The following is a 10,787-nucleotide window of genomic DNA, read 5'->3' as shown; positions in this document are numbered from 1 at the left end:
AAACACTTATCACACAGACCTGTTTCGTGTCTCCCTATCATCCACAACGTGGCATTCAAACATGTGTGCCCAAACCATAGTCTACTCCACACAACTTCCTCTCTCCTACATCCTATAATCCCCACCTCTTCCTTTACCGACCGATGCACGTGATAAAATTGCCTCCCCTTTACTACTAGCCTCCCACTTCCTAACCCAAAGATCAAGCCCTTTGCCCGAATCAATGACTTGCCTTCCCTGCGGCCCAGTGGGACCTGAATATCTACCTCCTCTCTCCTCACAGCACTCTTAGACACCACATCGGCCTTCTCATTACCCTCCACACCCACATGGGCGGGAAACCAGCAAAGGTTTACCATCACTGCCATCCTCTAGAATCCCTCATCTCCACAAACAAGTCTCCCCTATCCAACCTTCCCATCTTCACACTACTCAACACTGCAGCAAAATCAGAAAAGTTCTGCACTCTGAGTGGTTTCAACTCCTCCACCCATCTCATGGCCATCAACTCAGCCGCATAAACTGAGACAAATTCAGTTAACCGCTTACATATTCTTAACATTGAAATCTGGGATATACACCCCTGCCCCCACCCTACCACTGAATGGATCCTTTGAACCATCTGTATATATCCTTCTCACCCCATTCTCTCCTACTCTCAATCAATCTACACTTGGTTTCGGAATCAGACACAGAGGAACATTCCCCAATGTAATTGCCGGCCCCCTCTCTCTCTCTCTCTCTCCCCGAATCCATATTCTATCAGCTTCTGTCCGATTGTCCCCCCTGTACCCCCTCTGCTTACCCCATTCTGAAGGCACCCACACACAATCTCAGGGCTCTTGATTGTATCCCCAGGAAGCCTTAACCAATCACCCAACAGATATGCCGTGTTCACTTGCTAGCCGGAATGAGAAAACTCTGAAATATGCAAGCAATGCAGCAATATTAATGACTTTGCCTCCGGGTAGCGAAAGTTCCTTTCGTAGGATGCCAGAGTCGAATACCGCATTCAAAACAACTGGGAACTTGGAACATTCGCAATAACTTGGGAAAAAATGAGCTCCGACTGAGAAAATTAGTTTTGAACGGTCATCTTCCGAGAGCTCTGACTTTCCGACCTGAATATCACTGACGTCATGATTCGACCTCGTGCGTGACGTCACTCTGAGCCCTTATCAAAACACGAAACATGGCGGACAATTTCTCTCACCTCGGATCTGAAACCAGTAGTAAGTAACTGTCACGGATGTCGTCTGGAGATAGAGAGTAGGACCAAGTGGTAAGTGTTCGTCATTTTAATGGAAAAAAATGAACACTACAAAACAACAAAGTGACAACCGTGACGCTAATCAAAACACTGTGCTAACAAGCAACATAACATAGACAATCACCCACAACCCACAATGACAAAACAGGCTACCTAAATATGGTTTCCAATCAGAGACAAGACTAACACCTGCCTCTGATTGAGAACCATATCAGGCCAAACACAGAAACAGAAAAACTAGACATACAACATAGAATGCCCACTCAGATCACACCCTGACCAAACAAAACATATAAACATACAAAGCAAACTATGGTCAGGGCGTGACAGTAACCACCAACTTCAATGATAGTTAGCATAAAATGTTCATACGAATCTGACATTGCCACGCTCAATAACATTGTCGCCAATGAGGGCTTGCTAGCTAGCTACAGTGTTTGATTCATATCAGATGTTTTCTTATAAAATAGCTCTGCTAGCTAGAGAAATGCTCATTTGCGTCGCTAGCTTGCTAACGTTGGCTAGACTCATGAGTTCATGTGGACAGTTGCCGCGTTCAAAACTACTGGGAACTCCTGAGGACAAAATTACATAAATCTGCCCCTACAACCTAACCAAATTATTTTTTATAGTTATTGTCCCCCCTCTAGAATCAAACTTACACTGTTTGACAAAATTATTTTCATAGTTACAAATCAGGTCACCCTACTAAGCTGCCCTGCTAAAACGTACTCTGTAGGTCTGTCTACTGCCTTTTTGTTGTCATAGCCTAAATGCCAGTAACCAAACCAGGGAACTAATGCAAGTGTGGATTAAATCAACTTCAGTACATTCTGTCAAAAGGCTGCAGTCTGCAATAGGGATGGGAGTAACAGCAACCTAATTTTGTTGACAGCATTGTACATAAAACTGCTATTTTTAATAGTTTTATAAACTCAGCAGAGAATGTTCTCTCTCTCTCTCTCTCTCTCTCTCTCTCTCTCTCTCTCTCTTTCTCTCTCTCTCTCCATTCAGCTCCACTTTAAGTTTCTTTAAGATCCCTTACATAACTAGACCAATCATATGCTTCAATGTGCTGCTGTTCACAGTGCTGTGTGTGGCAAGACAGGATAATGATAGAGGTTTCGCTTGTTAAGTAGCAGGTGCAGATGCTCTGATTTCAAAACAATTGAAAAGTTAGCGCATTCAATATACACTGAACTACTTAGAAAAATAAAAGCAGTACTTTTGAATGTGTGAGATAGAAGAGGTGTGGTGTGTGAGCGTGAGAAGAGGGTCAAATGTGTGTCTCACGGCCAATGCCAACTCTCTGGCAGTTCTGTGACTGAAATGTAGCTAGCCAACTGGCTAGCTAGCATGCTGGCTGACATTGGCCATGCAGTAGCTGAGGAACCCTCAACTCCGTTCTCTTCCCTTTCAAAAAAAGTTTTGAAACTGCAGTCGACTGTGGTATTTTGCAGTAATTGCAGAATACACTGCAGTTACACTGCAAAATTGCGTAAAAAAAAAATAATATTATATTTATATACTACAGTATATTATGAATAATTTTCATACATTTATATGTTTTAGACATGGAAATCATATGGTTGTTATCATAATCTCGCTAAAAGGTTGGGTGGAAATATCTTATTTTTCATTATAAATACATGTTTTCAGCTGTCATCAAGGCAAGTTATTACATTCAGGCGTCGTGTTGAATTATTAATATTAGAAAAAAATAAAAAATCACTTAAAATAATATTCAATACAAGTTCATGTACAAATGTATAAGAAATCCGTTATAAATCAATTGTATGATATTTAATTTTCAACTAAAATGGATGTTTAATGATGTGATGGAAATTACATTTGTCTATTGCTGTCTGGGAAAAATGACAAAAATATATACATTCCTGAATAGTACGATTGCAGCAATAATAATAATCACCTAGGCACATGATTACACCACAGGCAACAATAACTGGCAACTAGTTCATTTTCTGGCAAATATTTTCAACTCAATGTTAGTTTATCCACTGGCCACCTCATTAAGGAGGATAGCTATTTACTGAAATTTAGCTAGCTAGATCACTGGCCAGGCAGTAGCCACTAACTAATCGGGGATGCGTGACCTATTCTTTGATATATTTGGGTTAACTTGCTCATATCAAGCAACACATACCAAATTGTTTGTGGAAAGGTAAAACTAACAATTACTGCGCTCGTTTTGTGAGTGATCGGACAGTGAAACTAAAATAGATTGCTAGCTAGCTGGTGAGATTTTCATTTATTTCCCAATTAATTTGGTGATTAAGCTGAAGCTGTGTTTCCCAAGTTGTTGGGTCGGTGCTAACTGCTCATGCCGGCGGCGTCAACTAAACAGACGGCTCTGTAGACGGTCCCCCCATCTTTGGCATTATGGTGATCTCAAACCACATCACAGAAATTGATGACGACTCAGCACAAAAAAAGCTGTTGAATGATATCACTGTCAAGACAGCTATATTTCCTTCATCATCATCATCCTCACATCATCATCCTCACATTCACATTGCATTAAAAGATATATTAGAACCCCCCACACACACATACACTGTAATGAAATTAACAATTTAGTAGGCAATATTTTCACCACAGCCATCCCCAACATAATTAACCATGAACTGGTGTTGGGAAGTTCGGTTCTTTTTATTGACTCAGATCTTTTTGACTTGTTCAGTCAAAATAACAAATCTTTTGACTAATTTTGTTAATTTGAGTCAGTCATGCCCAGAACACACAGGACAGAACAATGAACTGAAAACTCGAACTCCAAGTTTCTACAAGCCTCTCGTTCACCATAGGGGGATTATATAGGAGTTGTCATTTGTGACTGAGCCTTGTTGACATGTATTTTAAACAATGTACATTTGTGTATTGCTTGGCATACAAACAAATACGATTATTTCTTGATACATTTTAAATGAGGTCTAGGAATGGCTGTAGCCGCAACCGGACCTGATTGTAAACGACTCATGGCAGAATGCATTCCTTGACTGCTGTGATAATCACAGTGTCGTTTGTGAACTGCAGCCCCCAATGTCGTTGGTGAACTGCAGCCCCCCAAATGATTCATTATCGAGTTTGAGTTTGTCGACCTGAGTCTGTGTATGTTTTGGTTCTACAAAGTCGTGTCCATCAGAACATTCAATAATACACTGGATTCAAATATAAAAACGGAACAAATAGTTTTGGTCCCTTGTTTCATGAGCTGAATTAAACGACCCACTGGTACACTCCCGAGCTCTGACTGTATTGTTGAACTTAACGAGATTGTTCTGACGAAGACCTTTTTCATGTTTGAAAATAACACGGTTCATTCAACAGAAGGGAACTGCTATGGGTAATAAAATGCCCCCAAATTATGCCAATCTGTCTGTGGGATAATGGTTTGATAATTGTTTGAGAATAATGGGATTTTCACCCCTAACAATCCATTCGCCATATCAAGCTCTGCAAACGCTTCATTGATGACGTATTCATGACATATAACACGTTTTCTGGACATTTTGATAAAGATGGAGGGGGGGTGGCTTTAGCACGGACCTATACAGGAAGCCGACGAACATTAATTCCCTGTTACGTGGAGACGGCTTCCACCCTACACCCCTAAGAAAGAGCCTCCCCATCAGCCAATATATTAACATTGTCACGTTCTGACCGTAGTTATTTTTATTATGTCTTTGTTTTAGTATGGTCAGGGTGTGAGTCGGGTGGGTTGTCTATGTTCCTTTTTCTATGTTTTGGGATTTCTGTATGGTTCTCAATCAGTTTAGTGTGGTGTTGCACCTGACGGAGCTGTTTCGTTTGTTCTCATTTGTTACTTTGTATTTAGTGTTCAGTTCAGTTTATTAAAAGGATGAACACGTACCACGCTGCGCATTGGTCTGACATTTCTTACTCCTCATCAGAGGAAGACCACGAACGTTACACACATACGCAGGATTTGTAGTACACAGAGTGACTATGACAAACAAGCTGACTGTCTGGATGAGCGTTTCAGACGGCTGTGTTACCCAGAGTGGCTGCATGACACAGAATGACAGCCTCATGCCCAAACCACCAACGTGTTCAATACTTCCTTTAATGCTCCCCACTTGGTAAACAGTTTGACTATATCATTAAAAAAAAAACACTGGCAAATCTTGGGCACTGATCCACAACTGGAAAATACAACATCAGTCAAATGGTTGTGAGGTCTGATTTTCCACCGGTGCCACAGAGCACCTTCCTAGACAATGTGTCTGACGGTAATTACAGATGTGGCCAATGTGCCCAGTGTAACTTAACAAACAAATGCACAATGTTCGATCACCATATCACAGGCAAAGGCCATTAAGATTAAGGGAATTATTACGTGTTCCACCAAAAATGTGATATACCTGATCAAGTGTATTTCTGGTCTATGTTATGTCGGGAAAACTAAACGACCTTGGAAAACAAGGACAGGGCCCTTGACCAGAGAAACCCTGTGGCTGCGCATTTCATGGAGGCCCGTCACAACATTAGCTCTCTGAGATACATTGGTATCGAACATGTTAAGACTCCTAGGATGAGGGGGGGCTACTGATAATCTATTATTGACTACATGTGCCCACCTCATTGATATCAAATTATTAGAGATACACATATTGTTTTTGAAATAGGTCACTGGAATTATATCTAAGGCCAAAGTTCCTCCGACGCATAATGGTCATATGGGCGGGTATTTCAACAATTTACAACAAAATATTTGTTTTTTTACTGTTGCCTAGGTTTTTAACTTGAAGCCATGTGTGTGTATCTAATATTTTATGACAAGATGTACCTCTGTGATGAATTTTGATTGATTTTGCACACAAGGGAATTGAATTGTTTCCACACCCACCATGTGAGCAATGGTCATGTGAGGTGAAATGTGTATATTTTGGGAAGTGGGCACTCAGTTTGTTTGTTTGAACTGATGAAGATCCGTTTCGGATCGAAACGTTGTCAATAAAACTGGGATTTGGGAGATCTAACAGTGTCTGGGCCTTCATGTTCTTTACTGAAATAAAAGATCCCAGAAATGTCCCATACACACAAAAAGCTTATTTCTCTCAAATTTTTGAGAATTTGGCAGTATGTCCAACTGGCCACACAACCGGAGACCAAATCAAATAAAATCAAATCAAATTGTATTTGTCACATACACATGGTTAGCAGATGTTAATGCGAGTGTAGCGAAATGCTTGTGCTTCTAGTTCCGACAATGCAGTGATAACCAACAAGTAATCTAACTAACCACGTGTATGGCGTTGTGTGGGCGAGCCGTTTGCGGCTGTCAACGTTGTGAACAGAGTAGGGGGGGTTATGGTATGGGCAGGCATAAACTACGGACAACGAACACAATTGAATTGTATTGATGGCAATTTGAATGCACAGCGATACCATGACAAGATCCTGAGGCCCATTGTCGTGTCATTCGTCCTCTGCCATCACCTCATGTGTCACGCCCTGGTCGAAGTATTTTGTGTTTATCTTTATTTATTTGGTCAGGCCAGGGTGTGGCATGGGTTTGTGTATGTGGTGTGTATGTATTGGGATTGTAGCTAGTGGGGTGTTCTAGTTAAGTCTATGGCTGTCTGAAGTGGTTCTCAATCAAAGGCAGGTGTTTATCGTTGTCTCTGATTGGGAACCATATTTAGGCAGCCATATTCTTTGAGTTTGTCGTGGGTGATTGTCCTTAGTGTCTTTGTTCCTTGGTCTGTGTGTATGTGCACCCAGTATTAGGCTGTTTCGGTTTTCATTATGTTTATTGTTTTGTAGGTTTTGTATTTAGATTCGTGTTACGTTTGTTCATTAAACATGGATCGCAATCTACACGCTGCATTTTGGTCCGACTCTCCTTCGCCACAAGAGAACCGTTACATCATGTTTCAGCACGATAATGCACAGCCCCATGTCACAAGGATCTGTACACTTCCTGGAAGCTGAAAATGTCTCCGTTTTTCCATGATCTGCATATGCACCAGACATGTCACCCATTGAGCCCGTTTGGAATGCTCTGGATCGACGTGTACAGCAGTGTGTTCCAGTTCCCGCCAATATCCAGCAACTTCGCACAGCCATTAAAGAGGAATGGGACAACATTCCACAGGCAACAATCAACAGCCTGATCAACTCTGTGAAGGAGATGTGTCACCCAAATAAATGGTGGTCACACCAGATACTGACTGGTTTTCTGATCCACGCCCCTACTTTTGTATCTGTTACCAACAGATGCAAATCTGTATTCCCAGTCGTAAAAGCCATAGATTAGGGCCTAATGAATTTATTTTAATTTACTGATTTCCTTATAGGAACTGTAACTCAGTAAAATATTTGAAATTGTTCCATATTGTGTTTATATTTTTGTTCCGTATGAATTAATTGCATTCATTATTACACCATGCCATCAATTGTCTGTTCTAAAAATGTGTTTTTCTTTTCTAGGCTCATGATCTATTTTCCTGCATGAATATGACAGTTGGTGGTTGGAGAAGGTCTCTGTTGCCACTGAGCTGGAGGAGCGTTTATTAATCCTGCTGAAGAGCTCATTGCTGCCAGCACTAGTAATTCAAACAAACGACTTAAATGAACGAGTCACTCAGATAAAAGAATCATAACTCTCGAGTCAGTAAAAAGAGGTCGCGAAATGCACATCATTACAACGAACGGCTGTTTGCAGAAGTGGGAAATAGCGGCAAGGTTGCTGTAGACTCCCACATTCACCAGTTGTCTTTGACAGCTGATTTATGGGATACTAGGCCATACATATGCATGGTAAAATGAGGCTGAGCTTTAGGAGAGGAAAATCCATAGGCCTACAGTTGTAAGGGCAATTGGACAATTGTATCCTACACAACTCCAGGTCATTCCACAGAAGCCAGAGCCATGCATGCACGATTGCACATTGAAACTGAGGGGCCATGTGCCCATTCATTGGTTAGGAAAGAACTATACAAGATATAGCCTACACAAAAATGTATGCAAACATATTGCTTTTGGATACCATTTAGAGCATTTGGAGCATGTGGCACTGACATCTCTATAAACCCTCAATTTCACACTATTATTTAACCTCTGCATTCAATTATTTCTTTAAAACCTAATGCATTCTTATAGGAAATCATTCTAGGCTGTTTCACTGTGGCATGAACGGCATCAGACTTTTCCAGTTGGCCTATTTGTTCTCATAGTTGGCCACCAGATGGTGGATGTAGACCATATTTTATCCATTCAGTTGCACAGTTTGAAACTATAGTATAAGTAAAGTTTGAATCACATTAGATTAAAATTAAAATTAAATTAAAAAATTTAAATCACGTTAGATTTTTTTTTTTTTTTAAGAAATAAATTTGCATTATATGAAACCTACACTGCCTGACATAGTGTATGGCAATTTACAACATTTACATTTTTCCTTCTTCCAATAAGCTGGTAATTGAAATGTTAGTAGAATGTTAATTTCGGCTATAGGCTACACTATAGTGTGTAAGTATGACATGTGTAGACAGCCTGGAGAAGGATGTTCAGGAGGTCAGTGTGTCTGCTCTAAGCAAACAGGAAGAGACTAGACCAGAGATAGTTAAAGGGAAAGAGAACCACTATGTCTACCAACGTTTATGTCACTGACTGGAAAAAAAAACGTCACAACAGGGTCAATATCACTTCAACTGTGCCTCTTCTTGTGTTCTCTCCTAAGGTCTGGGAAATTAAAGTGATTCCAAAATGTTTTCAAAGGGCCATCCAACGTTGTTGTCTGTTAACAGTAATGGCAGTCCGTTATTTTTGCCCACTGATAATTAAGGAACCTCTATGATATCAAAGGAGAGCTGCAAGAATTTGACAAGAGTCATTCCAAAAAGTTTCTAACCAATAAACTATTATTGGATTATTTGGAGCATTCAGTCTCTTGCCATGTTCATTCATACTCGCATGGGCTGAAATGTCCTTCTTGGCTTGCCAAGTTGCCTTTGAATCCCCCATTTGTTCTAAAACAGGTATTATTAGATGTCTTAGCCACCACCACCATTTTGTGTTGGTATTTATCTTCGCTGTGCTATGTGGATGAGAGACACTGGCGGGTTAGGAGTCAGGTTTTGCCACTAAGACTCGAGTCCTGCAGACACAGCCTGGCTACGTCTTGCTCCGGGACGAGACCTCATGGCCGGCTGTGAAATTCCAGACCCGGTCGCGAGGGCGTTCGGGACAGAGAAGGGTTTCGGGAGCGACGGTCTTTAAATTGCCCTTCCAGGTGCAGAAGCTTCCACTGACCACCTCTCTTGGTCCTCTTGTCTGTAAACCCCAGTTTTCACGCATATTGGAGTTCTGAGGGCAGCACTGTCTCGAAGGCGGAAACAAATGTTGTTGATTAAGATTAGGCAAGTAATCACAATTGGTTAAAGTTAGTGTAAGGGGTTGGGTGAAGTTTAATAAATAAATACATTGGTTAAGTTTAGGGGTTGGGATGAGGTTAGAAAACAAAAAAACAAACCAGCGACCTTGAGTATGGCAACCCACGTGTATCTGCAATTAATATTCAAGGTACACAAGCCTGTAACAAAATAATACAGTCGACTGTGAGAGAAAAAAAGAAAGCGATGAAAAACTCTCTTTTTTTTCCATCACCAGCTTGGGTAAACCTTCCCTGAAACGTACAGGTCAATATTTGCCTAGCGGCGGAAACGTGATCATCTCTAAAGCAGGCCTAGCAGGAATACAGTCAGTGCCACAGAGTGCCTTTTGCGGTTAATGACGAGAGAAGAGAGAAGGTGTGTGTGTTTGTTTACGTCCCACTGGGCAGCCCATGTATTTTCAACATTGGCATGTTGGTCATATTTGGTTGAGCTCTTGATCAAGGAGAATTCAACCTTTATTCACCCACTCAAAAAGACAGCCGGAAGTTAGCTGAATTCCCAGTGTTATCACTGCGCTTTCAACCATTTAAAAGCACAAAGTTCAAATGGGAATACAATGTCAAATATTTTCTATTTATATAACAGCTTAATGTTAGCACTTGTGCTTCATCTAATAGCACATCCAAATGACATGGATTGCAGTTGAGATTTAGTGAAAAGTATGATTATTATAGCAATTGTGAAAATCTACACCAATGCATGGAATCTTGAACATGCACACTTTTTAAGATTACATAAGAAGACATTGCTAGTTACATTAAGCCTTTTGTATTGTGGCCATGGATGTGTTACTTGTTTTAAGGTTGAATAAATACTGTTACATTAGTTTGTAAGATAGTGTTAACTTTCGGCTTTTTACTGTATTACAAAAGTATTATTGAATTGTGTTTGGTTGACAACGCAAACAAATATCAACATTTCAAGGATATCTAATGCTTGGATTATTATTTCAATTATTTCAATTTAAAATTTACATTTAAATAAAGGTTCAACTTTTTTAAATAAAAAATAATGTGTATTCAACTTCTTTGTTATTGCAAGCCTAAATAAGTTCAGGAGTAAAAATGTGCTTAAGT

This window comes from Oncorhynchus keta, chromosome 3, assembly GCF_023373465.1.
Source record: "Oncorhynchus keta strain PuntledgeMale-10-30-2019 chromosome 3, Oket_V2, whole genome shotgun sequence".
Classification (NCBI taxonomy): domain Eukaryota; kingdom Metazoa; phylum Chordata; class Actinopteri; order Salmoniformes; family Salmonidae; genus Oncorhynchus; species Oncorhynchus keta.
The sequence above is the reverse complement of the archived record's forward strand: the minus strand, read 5'-3'. Positions refer to the sequence as shown.